We start from the raw sequence: 14,414 nt of genomic DNA on the forward strand, positions 1-14,414 counted from the left end.
CATTTCTGGACATTTTTTGTGTACTACTGCAACCATTGTCGAATTAACTTGAAATGTTCTTTTTAATGATCCCTCTTGAATATGTCATTCATGATATAGCAAATTTTATAATTCTCTAATTAAAAATGGCTAATACTAGTTAATCATGCTAGGACATCAAACTTTTTTAAAACTCTTTTTTAGGGGCTCATACAAGTCTTATCACACTCCATAAACACATCAATTGTGTCAAGCACATTTGTACATTTATTACCCTCATCATTCTCAAAACATTTACTCTCCACCTAAACCCCTGGCATCAGCTCTTCATTTTCCCCTCCGTCCCCACTTCCCCTCCCTCATGAACTCTTGATAATTTATAAATTATTATTTTGTCATATCTTGCACTGTCTGACGTCTCCCTTCACCCACTTCTCTGTTGTCCATCCCCTAGGGAGGAGGTTATTCAGAGATCCTTGTAATCAATTCCCCCTTTCCAATCCACCTCCCCTCCACCCCACCCAAGCCCCAATGTCAAATTTTATGTGCCCCATTTCATTTTATACAACTTAACTTTTCCCAGTATCATGATTTGCACATTCCCTGTTGATTATTAATGGATGTTTGCCACAATTTCTTCTCATTTAGAGTCATATCTTAGCAGTAATGAAGCTCCCAAAAGTTTGCTCCATGTATATCATCATGGTTGTCTCTACTATGAAAAGTCAGTACTGTCTTTTAACTTAGTGGACTCAACTTTCAGCACTATATTAGATATTGTTGTGGTGCTATGCATAAGGGTTACATCTAGTCTCTTATTTCCTTCAAGACAATATATCAATATTATGAAATCTCCTGATTTTTAAAATGTATATATGTAAGTATAGTATAATAATTCTAATTTGGCATTATGTAACATACAGATATCTTTGATGAAATTTATATATGTTTTTAACTATATCATAGAATAAGGACACCCATTGTGAATATTTGCATTAACTGATTAACCTTAAGGTCAACAGTTTGACCCACCAAGTGTTCCCCAGGATACATTGAGGCTGTCTGTTCTCATAAATTAAATAAAACTAAAAGTCAGCACTACTTTTTCTATAGGGGTGCTATGAGTTACAAACAGGGGCATGCCAGTGAGATACCATTAAGTTAAAAAGACTGTGATGAGGATGTGGTAGCAAATAGTTTTAATGTTTTTGTTTTTCAACCTAATTTAATGGGACAGTAGCTAGGATTTCTCTTTCAAATTCTCTATTGAGAAGATTAAAGAAACGTGTGTACCTCGAGGGGCCCACCAGTTGCACACACACCTTCCATTCAGCGTGAGTCCATCTAGGGAATTGGAAGGAAAAAGCCCGGATGGCCTCCTCCTGTAACACTATTGCCCTAAAAGCACTATGAGGCAGGTTGTTTTCTTTTCTTCTTTTCCATCAAATAGCTCATTATGACTGAAATTTTACTTAATGGCACATATTACAACAAAAATAATGGTCAGGAAGATGGAATTTTTATGTACTATTGGTTAGAGAAATAACTGGGGACACTCTCTGAAAAGTATTAGAAAATATTCATTACAATTAATATATATATATATCATTTATTACATTTCTGAATCAAATAAAGATCATTATGTTTGAATTATTTATAACAGTAAAAATTAGAAAACAATCTAATTTACCCTTAGTGGGTATTGTTAAATATATTGTACACTCAAACTCACTGCCATCGAGTTGATTTTGACTCATAGTGAGCCTGGAAGACAGGTAGAACTGTCTCTGTAGGTTGCTGAGAGTGTAGCTGAGTGTGCGAAAACCATGTGTTTCTCCCTCAGAGTTCAAATTGCTGACGTTGTCTCAGAAATGCATTCACAGCCCACTACAGAGCCCTCCACCATCAGGGCTTCCTGGCATACCACACAGCATTGATTAAAAACAACAATGTCCATTTACATTATCAATATGTGAATTGATTCATAAATGTTAAGTTAAAAAGCTGAATGAGTATTTGTAAAAATATGTTTTAATATACTTAATTTCATATAAACAAGAATTATATTTAAAATGCATATGAGGCGCTATCCCCCCAAAATAAAATTATCTTTTGAAGCTATGTATTTAGATAATTTTACAAAACAATATTATCACTTTCAAAGTACTCTCCAGTACACTTAATACAGTCTTGAAAACATTTTTCAAACTCTTCTGCTTGAAGGACTGACAGCACCTACCCCTTTTTTTCTTCACCTCTTCTCCATCATCCAACGACTGTCCTTTCATGTACCTCTGTGTTCACAGAAACAAAAATAAGTCACACAGCGTGAGATCAGCTGAGTAAGGTGTGTGGGGCAACAGAGGCATGCTGTTTTGGGCCAAAAGCTTGCATACTCTGATGGCTGTGTGAGCAGGGGCATTGCTATGGTGGCAAAAGCAGTCCCTTGTTTCCACAAATCAGACTTTTTGTCACACACTATTAAGCAATATTTTCAGAGCCTCTAAGTAGAAAGCTTGATTAACAGTCTGACCTGGTGGAATGAAGTCCAAATACATTACAACTCAAAATTTAATCCATTCAGGAAGCTGATGTTTATCCAGAACAAGTTTGTCATTAATCAACATTTTATTTATTTATTTACCTTGAGTTGAGAAAACCACACATACACTTAAGTTTTTCCATTAGAGTTGTTCTTGTAAACTGTGTTCCACATCAAACAATGTCTGTAGCATTTTTCCCCGAGCAGGAAACAAGATTTCACAGTCATACACTCTTCTCTTAAACTTGCCATCACAAAAACAAACAAACAGAAATGATGTTTGAGCAAAATGACTTTTATAAAAAATTCACTGTGAACACAGAGAACCTCCCATGCATAGCCACTGGGGGCACTAACTCAGAGTGAGTTTTTGGATGCTTGCCTAGCGGTTTTGTTTGTTTGTTTTTGGTACCCCCTCATAAGGTCAGAATATTAAATGAAATAGTAACAGAAATTTCATTGAGATAATAATTGATCACATATGGGTTTTCAACTAATTAAATTTGCTCTTTCTCTCTGATGTTTGCTCTTTCTCTCTGATGTGTGTATTTATGCACACACATACATACTATTCTGTGCTATAGATTTGATTATATAAAGCAAGCATGTATATTATCATCAATCATGATTAAAATTGAACCTATGGAGCAGAATAGAACTGCCCTAAAGGGTTTCTAAGACCAAAAATCTATACAAAATCAGACTGCCATATCTTTCATTAGTGGGGACACTTGGTGGATTTGAACCATTGTCCTTTTAAATATACATACATTCATATACCATATTTATGCATAACTAACACATACTTTGTTTTGTCAGCCACACCTACCCCTAATATTGCTATAAAATTAGCATAGTGTACTTCTGAAAATAATTTTATGGGAAGGGTGCAGTTGAAAATTACATAAGTATATTTTTTGCATAAAATATACATGCATACAATCTCCATGTATACTGATATAATTAAATGTCTACCAATAAAAGAGAATCCTCTATTGCAGGGCTATTATGAACTACAGAAGAAAGATGAGCCTTCCTTTTCCATAAGCGTTATAGGCTCAGAAATGCACAGTGGTAGTTCCATGAGTACTATGAATTGACATTTATTCAATGACAATGAGTTTTGATTGAGTTTATTATAAGTTAAATATGAAAGCCAATGTATATTAAAACATGTTTAATAGAGTATATGGAATAGTACTTGGAATTGTATATGCTATAGCTATATTACATTAAAAGTAGAAAGTATATATTTCTCAAGTGTCATGATTTATTTAATAGGACCTTTCTAGCCATAATCCCTTTTGTGAGATACTTTGAATTCTAGCCTGTGGTTATAATATCATTTTGGAGAGAGTTCTCTGTCACGATACTGGACAGATTAAAGTGAGATGCATTTCCTGTCTCTATGTTACTGGATGGTATGAAACAAATCACTATCCTTTGTCCCCTTTGTGGAACTGCCTGTTGAAAGACTAAAACCACACTTGAATACGAGAGCTTTCTCAGAACCGGGAGGAGAGAGAATTCTTGGGGTGAACCAGGAAGAACAGGTACTAGCAGACTAGGTTCCAGTAAATGCCAGACCTCACTTAGACCAGAGGCAAGGTCAGAGCCAGAAGAGAACAAACCTGTCTGAACAGAAGTATAATCATAATTCTTGTTAGAGACAATGATGGTGAGATTTTGTCTCCTGACATGTTGTCACGTCAGGATTTCCCTAGGAAAGCTTGGTAAATTATGTGGGCAATGAAAAAGAGGAAAGCTATATTATAAGAGCTTCTGTGAGGAGTAGCAGGACTGGGAAGCATTTTGTTCTGTTGTATATTAGATATGTGCCAGAACCAATTCATGGGACCTAACAACAACAACAAAATTCCTGACAACCATTTACATGGTCTTTGCATGAAGAAATTACAGTTTTTTTCATGGGATGCCTGTGTCTGGCATTTGTATGTCAAATTTTGCCATGGAATTTTCAAGTTACGTGCTATTTTTTTTAAATAAGAAATACAAGTTGGTTTTTGTTTTTGTTTCTTATACCTAAGGTTACTGTTTTAATAGTTGATTCCTAATGTTTCTTATATTTTTCCTATTTTTATTTCTCCACATTTTTTATCACTCAGAACTTCACTATTTTAATAAAAAGTTCAGAAAGAAACCACATAATGTAGTTTTTTTCATTCTGAAATTTTATCACTACATGGCAATCTGAATCTATGAATATGACAAACATTTTGCATTTACTAAATACATTTTCCCTGGAAATATTATTGTTTCTAATGTGAAAACCTACATTTAGAATGTTTTAGATATTTTATGGAAATTCATCAACTTTTTCACCAGGAATATATATTTTTACAACACTAGAAATCCTTATACCCTTTATGTATTTTTCCCATGAAATACAAATAAAAATATTTCTCTTAACTCCATAAAGTTTTTTCTCATTTAAGGATACATACAAAGGGATCATGATTTCCATCATTGTGCTACAGAGGATAACACTAAATCTACATGTTGGGGAGAGGGACCACCCTGCCACACCCACACAGAAGCAAACCAAGAAGGAAAGAGAAACAGTCTAGGCCCCATATTAGCACACCAAGCAGGTAAGGGAAGTCGCCGCAGGGAGGTGTGAAGGCACAGAGAGGACTGACTGACTGTAGAGCCGACAATAGCTCAAGAGATGAGCATACCACAACAAAGGACAATGGGCGGGGGGCACAAGGCGGGCAGTTCGTTTAGTCTGAACACTCCACCGCAGGGTGAACCAAGAAGGGAGCATAAGAGGTCAGCAATGTGAACAAAGCAAAGTAACAAAACCCCTGAGGAGCCTCAAAAACAGGTTTCCGGATAGAAGGGGGCAGCTCCAGGAATTCCCCCAGGACCAGTGGGAAGCTATTCATCAAGGTCTATGGACAAACCTGGAATTATGTATGCACTTTTATTTATTTGTTCTTTCTTTGCTTGTTATTATTATCATTTTTTCTCTCCCTTTTTACTCAGTCTTTTGTTTTCTTTTAGTTTGGTCTCTGCTAATGTTGGTTTGCCTACTTATGTAAGATAGGCATGGGAAGCAAGCTCCAGAAGAAAGCAACAGGACTGATGGTTCCGGGAGTACTTGGGGGAGAAGGAGGCAGGGTAAAGGAGCAGTGAGTGAACAACACCACAGACAGGGGAACAACTAGGGAATTAAAAGCAACCAGGGGGAGAATGTAGAGATCCTGGGGTGTTGGAGCATCAGCCAGCTAGTTGAGAGGAATTACTAAGAGGCAGAAGGAAGGCAAGCATGATGGTGGGGTAGGTGAAGGCAAAAGGAAACAGAGGAAGATATAGGAAACAAAGCTATGGATAGAAGTATAAGCATAGGTGTGTAATATGAAAATACATTAATTCATAAATATAGAGGCATTGGCCTATGCACATATTTTTATATGGCAATATATTGAGTTAGTGGATGGTCTCTGGGCCTCTGCTCATGCCCTCCCTTAGTGCAAGGACATTTGTTCTACCAACCTGGCATTCTGTGATGCTCACCCTCCTAGCACAATCGCTGAAAACAAAGTGGGTACATAAGCAAATGTGGTGAAGAAAGAAAGCCCAATGGGTACATAAGAAAATGTGGTGGATGGGCCTGGCTATCAAAATATATATAATCTGGGTTTATGTTAAAAAAGCGGCCATCTAGCAAAGAAGCAACAAGCCCACGTGGTTTCTCACCCTCCACTATCATGACCCCCGTCCTGCCTGTCACTGTGGGCTAGAACAGAGCATGTGCATATGTACAGATGAGCGATAAGAGCTCAGGCCAAGAGGAATCCAGGAACGGGAACGGGAGTGTACTACCAGGAGGGTAGGAGGAAGGTGGGGAGAGGAGGGGAGGAAGAGGGAACCCACCACAATGATCGGCACATAACCACATCCTACCCCCTGCCCCCCCCCCAGAGAGACGAACAACAGAAACCATTAGGGAAGGGGAACAGCGATCACTGTAAGATATGAAAAAATATATATATCATTTATCAAGGGATCATGAGAGTCGGGGGGGAGGGAAAAAGAGGAGCTCATACCAAGGACTTAATAGAAACTAAATGCTTAGAAAATAAAGATGGCAACATATGCTAGATATAATTGATGTATGGATTGTTATAAGAGCTGTGAGAGCCCCAATAAAATGATTTTTAAATAAAAAATATGTAAAAGATTTCCATCATTCTAAGAGCAAGCTGACGTGTGAAACTTAGTCGCAGAATTTGATTTCAAATACAATAAAGTAACTAGGCACGAAAAATAGCATTTTTCCCAGGAGATGAATAAAATGAGATTAATAAAGAGCATTGCAATTGTTAACTTGAAAATAACCAAAATCAAGAAGCTGATTTTTACTTTTAGTTTCTCTTAATTTTACATAATGGCCTCCCTGTGGAACACTTTCAATTTATACTAAATTTTTTGTATCATTTGCTTTTTTAAAATTTGAAGTCTTTCACTGCTTTGTATGATAATTTTTGCCATTTTTGTTTTTCTTTTCTTCTTCTCTTCTTTGTCCTTGTTTCACATGTTTCTCTGTATATGGAAGCCAGGATTTATGAAGACAGCAGCTAAAATAATAATTACCTAGGGGTATGAAAGGGGATGGTTGAGGATATTAGAAGCCAACACCAATTAGTACAAGAAGAGAAAATAAATCCAAAGTATTTCTTAAAAGTATGAATAAAATAATAATTTAATTTTTTCTTAAATACCATTCCTTCTAGTATCCAAACCCACTTCCAGTAAGTAATTCCAAATTATAAACTCAAAAACTCACTGCCATCAAATTGATTCCGACTCCTCTTGACCCTATAGAACATAGTAGAACCAGCCGTGCGGGTTTCTGAGACTGGAAGTAAGAAAGCCTCATCTCTCTCCCTCCATGCAGCTGGTGGTTTCAAACTGCTTACCTTATTGCTGGCAGCCAAACTAATGCTGCAACGACTCCTTTAATATAGAGCACCTGTGCACTTTGAGTTAAGAAGCTGTTTTTCTCCCTCTGAGCAGCTGTAGCTTATTCAGCACATACGAGAGGTCAATAGGAGTCAGAATCGGCTCCACAGACCCTACAAGGACATTGTTTGGCATGGCATACGCAAAGGCTTTGCGAAATCTATTAGTGAATGAAGAATTGGGGAATGAATGAATGAATGCATGAAATGTGAATTCATATAGATATCTCTGTTAATAAAGTTCAGAATGTAAAGTAGAAAAATATATCATAAGTAATACATATACAAATATATTAATATGAGCTGAGCTATGCTTTCAGAATCAAAAGCATTAGATGTATTCACATATATAAGTAAAAAAACTATTATAAAATCATAGAAACCCTTATTAAAAAAAAGGGTAAAATGTGAAGTTATTGTTTCTCAACATATATTTCCCATCTAAGTCTACACATGTTTGAAGGTGGTATTTCCAGCCCTCTAACCTTTCCCCAGGGAGCCCGGTGGGATAGCGGTTACACGGTGGTGAGCTGCTCGCTGCAGGATAAGGAGTTCAAAACCCCCAGCTACTCCTTGGATAAAGATGATGCTTTCTGCTCCCATCCAGACTCACAGCCTCCACCCCACCATAGTTTGCTCTGAGTCACGAAGAGCGTCATGGTCAATGACTGCTTTGAGTGTGAATTGACTCAATGTCAGTGAGTTCTGTTGTTGTTTGGTTACCATTTCTCCCATATAATTCTGTGCTAGTCCATTTACAACACATCAAAATGTCAGTTTTGACAGCCCCGAGGAACAAAAATTGTGTTCCTTTTAAATGCTTTTTGAATGAAGGACAAATCCAGGGACTAGAATGCATATGGTAATTATTTTCCTATACAATGTCACAGGAAGTCCCTTGTTACCCTTGAAGAAAGAGTGGGTGCATTGTCTTGCTGGAAAGAAATTTCTCAGTACACATTTCCTGGCTGTTCTTTCAGCAGTACGACTTTCAATTTTCGAAATTCTTCATAATAGATGCCAGGATTGCCTAGTCTCCTTGAAGAACATCTATTAAAATTACCCTTTTGAGAAGGATTACAAAACATAGTCACCATAACCTTGTGGCCACTCTGCCTTGAATTTAACTGCTCTAGGCAATGCCCTGGAAGCCACTATTTTGTTTGAAATGTGGTGGAAGTCACCCTCATGAAACTAAGAAAACTATGTTACAGAGTAAACTTGTTTACAGCCAAACCCTGATCACAGAGACATATTTAAATGCATTTGTTTGTTTTGTTTAAAAACATATGCAATCGTGAACTGAACCCTAATAGTGATTGTCCTACCCTTGTAAGACTTTCATGAAAGCACATTTAAGTAACAGTATTCTCTACTTTGCAAATATCATTAAAATTTTAACACTTGTAAATACTTGATATTTCCTATATTAAATGACATATTCTTATGTAAAAAGTGTTTTTGTTGTTGTTGTTAGGTGAAAACAGCATAAGCAAAAACACTGCTCAGCCCTGCACCTCCTCAGGATTGTTCCCATGTCCTAGCCCATCAGTGCAGTCGCTGCAATTCATCTTGTTGAAGGAGTTCTCCCTTTTCTCTGTCCCTCTACTTTACCAAGCACGATGTTCTCTTCCAGGGACTGATATCTCCTTATAGCTTGTCCATACTTTCATCCTTGTCCATCTTATCATTCTTATTTCTAAGGGGTGTTCTGCCTGTACTTTGTGCAAGACAGATTTGCTTCTTTGGGGCAGTCAGTCCATGATACTTTCGATGTTCTTTGCCAGCATCATCGTTCAATTGTATCCACTCTGATTCAGCTTTCACGTGTTTATAAGGCAACAGAAAATGCCATCATTTGGGTTGGGTACAGCTTAATCCTTAAAGTAACATCCTTGCTTTTCAATGGTTTTAAGAGGTCTTGTGCAGCACATTTATCTGATGCAATTTATCTATTGATTTTTGATAGCTGCTTCCTGGAGCATTGAGTGTAGATCCACGCATCAAGGAATCTGTGAGAACTTTAATTTATCCTGATGTTACCTGTTTGTGCACTTGTGAAGGTTTTTGTTTTCTTCACAATGATTTGTAATCCACACGGAAGACTGAAATCCTTGTTCTTCATAAATAGGGTCTTCAAGCCCTCCTTACTTTCAGCAGGCGGGGTTTCGTCATCTGCGTTCGCCAGGCTATGAACAAGGCCTGCTCTAACCCTGAGTTCGGCTTGATGTCCTCCAACTGCTCTGGTTATTTTTCATCGTACAGATTGAATAAGCATGGTGAGAGAATGAAATGCATACCTTTCCTGATTTGAAACCAGTGAAAAGTTTAGTATTTGGAATATATTTTTATTGTATAAACATTCATTTGATTTGCTGGCAGCATAGCTTATATTTTAATTGCTAAAAATATAGTTAGATTATGCTTATTATAAATACGAGTGAGTGAATGACTTTATTTGAAACCTAAGTGCAATTATATGCAATTCAAATGAAATTGAGATATTAAGGAAACGGCATACAATTTGCCTAAAGTAATTTCTACTGCCATAATAGACAAACTGCTAAAGAAGCCAACTGAGGTCATGTTCTCCATCATGTTCATGCTCCGGTGACAAAAACCTGTGCTTTACGTTGCCCTCTGTAGTGATTTCATCTCAAGGACTCTCAAGGTATATTTTCTAAATTATACAGGTTTTTAACTAAGTGTTGCCTTTTTTTGCCACAATAAACACCTTAGCAAAGTAATTTTCTGTACAAAGTTAATTTTTCACTTTAACCAGCATACCGCGTGTAAAAAAATGACAAGACTGAAAGATCGACGTGCTGATTACAACGCTCCACGGTCACGGCACATTTTTCTCTAAAGAGCGAGTAGAAAGAGCGATGCCCACAGCTGCAGATCAAAGCAGCTGGTCAGAGTAATGCGCCGCTGACGGTCCCTGTCACACACGAGCTGGGAGCAAAGGAGAGAGACAGCCAAGGTCAAGCCAGTGTTGCAATGAGAAGCCATTTACCAGAGGGCTTGATTGAAAGAGCACCCCTTGCGCTGCACATTACTTGCAGCTCCCATCTGTCTATTATTAACACTTGTTCGGAGAATTTGTCCACGCATTTGCATTTAGCCCACCTTGTCACTGCTCAATGTCCTCAAGAGTAGACATATAATTACCCATCTGAGTGGGAAAGGGAGGTGATTTGAAATAGTTACACGACACAAGATGGAGCTATAGAATGCAGAATGGCGCTGCAGTACTGCAGCAAGGGCGTGCTGGTGAAATCCACCAGACAAAGAAAGCGCTTGACAAACAAACTGGATTTGTGTATATTCTTGAACAAGGTTGTTTGGCTCTGATTTCATTCGAGAGCTGCTCTACTTATCTGAGCAGATTGTTTCCGTAAAGTGTGAATTAGAAAAGCAAACAAAAATGAAGGTCCATCAGTGACCTGTGCCTGAAAACTACATACGAAGGGGGGAGGCAATTTTGTAGTCAATGGGTCTACACTGCAGGGTGATGAACAACGGCCATTTTCTCTCACTGGGGGCATTCCAATCCCTGGTTTGTGTCCTCTTTCATACTTCTGTAAGGAAAACCTAAGAGTTTGATTCGTGTTTTCCTCCTTGGTGTTTGATTATTTTACTTCCATGCTGTTGAAACAGTTCTCCCAGTTGTTTGAAATAAGAGGGAACAGAGCGAAGATTGTCCTCCTCTTGGCAAACACCAAAACGTCCAAGTCAATAAATAATGTCTCTAAACGCAGATCAATTTTCTGCTCCTTTGAACTTATTTTTCACCGACTTGTATTAGAAACTTGATAGTTTAATGAATTAATGTGAAGAATGTCATGCAAGATAGTCCATTAGTAAGCATGGCCTAGAAGTTTTACACCCTCTAAGTTCACTATGATTAGAATTCAGGATATGACTTTCCTTAAGTAAAAATGGGAGAGGGAACAACTTAAAAATAAAATAAAAAATCACATTTTCAATTTTTAAAGTGTTTTTCTTAGGAACAGCATATTTGTCAGCAAAAATAATCTGGAAATACATACGCTGCTGTCAGCAGAAAAATCATCTAGGAAAAAAACAAACAAAAGAAAAACTTTTTTTTTGTTGTCAAACTAGGGCAATAGTAAGCAGAGTGATGGTCTGTATATTTTCTAAGTGGTAAACAAATCAGCATTTCAATTTTGTTTTGTGAAGGCTTCTATGAAACACAAGAATGTGACAGGAATACATTTAGAAAAACAAAATTTCACAATACCCCCCAATAAAGCAGTATTCTTTTTTTCCTACAAGTACATGCTTCTGAATTAAATATATATTTGAAATGTTATTATTAACAGGTCACTTTTCATGTTTCCTCTTTATAAATAATGGTGCCTTTATATTGATTTAATCTAGGACTTCAAGAAAAGATGACAAATTTTTAAAATCTCTGACTAAAAACTGGCAAATGTTTGACTATAATACTAACAGTTAACTAAAAATTATCTTAATATTTTTGTCAGAAATTTACCAGTAAAACTAAGGTATTCATTAATTTTTATAGACTTTAAAAATAATTAGTAAAATAATAAAAAATAAACACAATTTGGTGAATATTGGTATATGAATATCCTTTGTACATATCAATAAAATCAAGAAAATGGACAATTCTATCATCGGCAAAGTGTTCTAAAGAATGACCTTTTGCAGTTCATCCCTTCTCCAATTCATCCATAGACACCTACTCACAGTGCTTGCCATTTTAGAACAGTTTGCGTTTTCTGAAAGCTCATTTAAATGGAACCATAGAGCATGTATAGTTTCTGTTATAAACTTCTTTTCACTTAACATGATGACAATGTTGCATCCACGTTGTATTACACTGATTTATGTGGATGGCAGAATGTTCTATTTTGTAGAAAGACCGTAATTGATTTATCTAGTCAGATGTGGATGAAAACTTGGTTATTTTCAGGTTGGAACTATGAAAAGTAAAGCTTCTAAGTATCCTTGACTGCAGGCCTTTCTATAGGTATATATTTACATTTGTCTGGGAGAGTCTTTCCTTTCTGACTGGCAGAAACACAAACTAGCCCCAGCCTTTGGTCAAATCTAAGGATTGTTTCATTTGTTTCTTTCTGGTGTTTCTTTTGCTAACCTTGCTCATTGGTAGTAGGATTCGATATAAGTACTCAACTAAATAGCTGAAGGGAACCCTGGACTCCCCCAGAATCCTTTCTTTGTGCAACACTATCCTCTCCTGTATTCTGCCCAACAACAGTGGCTTTCTCTGCCTCCTGGACCTGGCCTTCCACTTAGACATGGTATCCATGCCACACACAATTACTTTTTGCTGTTCAAGAATCACTGTTCTGCTCTGAAATGTTTGAAATTATATTTTAATATGCTCATAGAATTTTTCAAGTTGATTTTTATTAGTCCATTTGGTTTTTTTTGTTATACTTTAATATTTAAAGAGAAATAATAATTTTGGTTCCCGTTAGAATCACAATCAGAAATATATACCAGCTGTAAATTCTTTAAAAAAAATTAAACAACAACAGCTCCCAAAGATTAGCCTCTCCAGCTTGTAATTATTTTTGAAGATTTTATTTTTGAGGAGGTGAAACTAGAGTAGTTTTTATACTTTATTAACAAGTTATCAATACACAATATTGTCCTGAACTTCTCATATGTCATTGTTCTTTCAGTCGGTCTGAATCCCTCTGAAGTCTATGGGCTAGCTCCTATCGAGTCCTCTGTAAATCAAGCACAAGTTTCCCATGATAATTTAGAATGTATAACTAGAACTGAAAAGCTTGCTCTCATTTTCAGCATTTTGAAACTTTGTGATTCAGGTTGTGTCTTCAAGAGTTCATTTCTTTTGTGACACTCCCTAATAATTTCTGTTTGTTGTGAAGTTGTCTGGTTCAAGGTAAATTTTGGTTAAAAGAAGGAGATCAATTCTTTTAAACCACTTGCTGCTAAACATAAGCAAACTTTTTATTTTACTACCATGCACACATTTTTAAAGGCTAGCTGTTTCCCATGATTTTCCCAGATTCTTTGAAATCTTAACTCACTTTAAGAAATATTGTTTTTAGTACTTTAATTTAATCTGTCCATTAACATCATTTAAAAAGAACTTTGTTAGTATCATTTAATAAAATGGTATAAAGTTGATTACTCATATAGTCCTTTTTATTCAAATTAAAATATACCTTGTTACTATTACTAAGACACACTCAACAAGAAACAGTAATTAAAAAGACAAAATAGAAATATCACAAGAAGTTATAAATATGAACACAGATAAAAATAGCATGCCAACAAATGACATAACAACAAATAATTGTTCTAGAGAGCAATTTTTGCAGATAAAATATAATATTTATGAATATAAAATTAAAATCATTCTGTTATATACTTAATTTTGAATATACTATTTATTGAAAAATAACTAAATATATGTCTGTTCTCATTATTAATTGTAAAATATTTCCTATTCTCTCAAAATGTTACATATCAAATATAATTATTTAACATACAATATCTATAAGGTATGATTCAACTGGTAAATAATGGCTAACATTTAAATATTAGATATTTCTGTTATGTAAAAAAAATTGTATGTAAAATATAGGACATTTTAGAAGACTTATGGAATCATTGCTCTCTTTCTTTACTCAGAGGAATTAATAATCAGTTAACAAATTTCAGATGAACACCAATTCTATAGCATGACATGAAAGAAATAGCCATATACAAGTATTACTTGGTGTTTGCGTTTTGAAAGGCTTTCATATTATTTCCTATTCATTTTAGTAATTTTCTTCAATATACTTGCTGCGTTCTCAGAAAATAGATGCATCATTTTATTCTATCAAACTGATCATCCATAAGGAAAAGAGAAACCT

The sequence above is a fragment of the Tenrec ecaudatus genome, chromosome 3, assembly GCF_050624435.1.
Source record: "Tenrec ecaudatus isolate mTenEca1 chromosome 3, mTenEca1.hap1, whole genome shotgun sequence".
Lineage (NCBI taxonomy): Eukaryota > Metazoa > Chordata > Mammalia > Afrosoricida > Tenrecidae > Tenrec > Tenrec ecaudatus.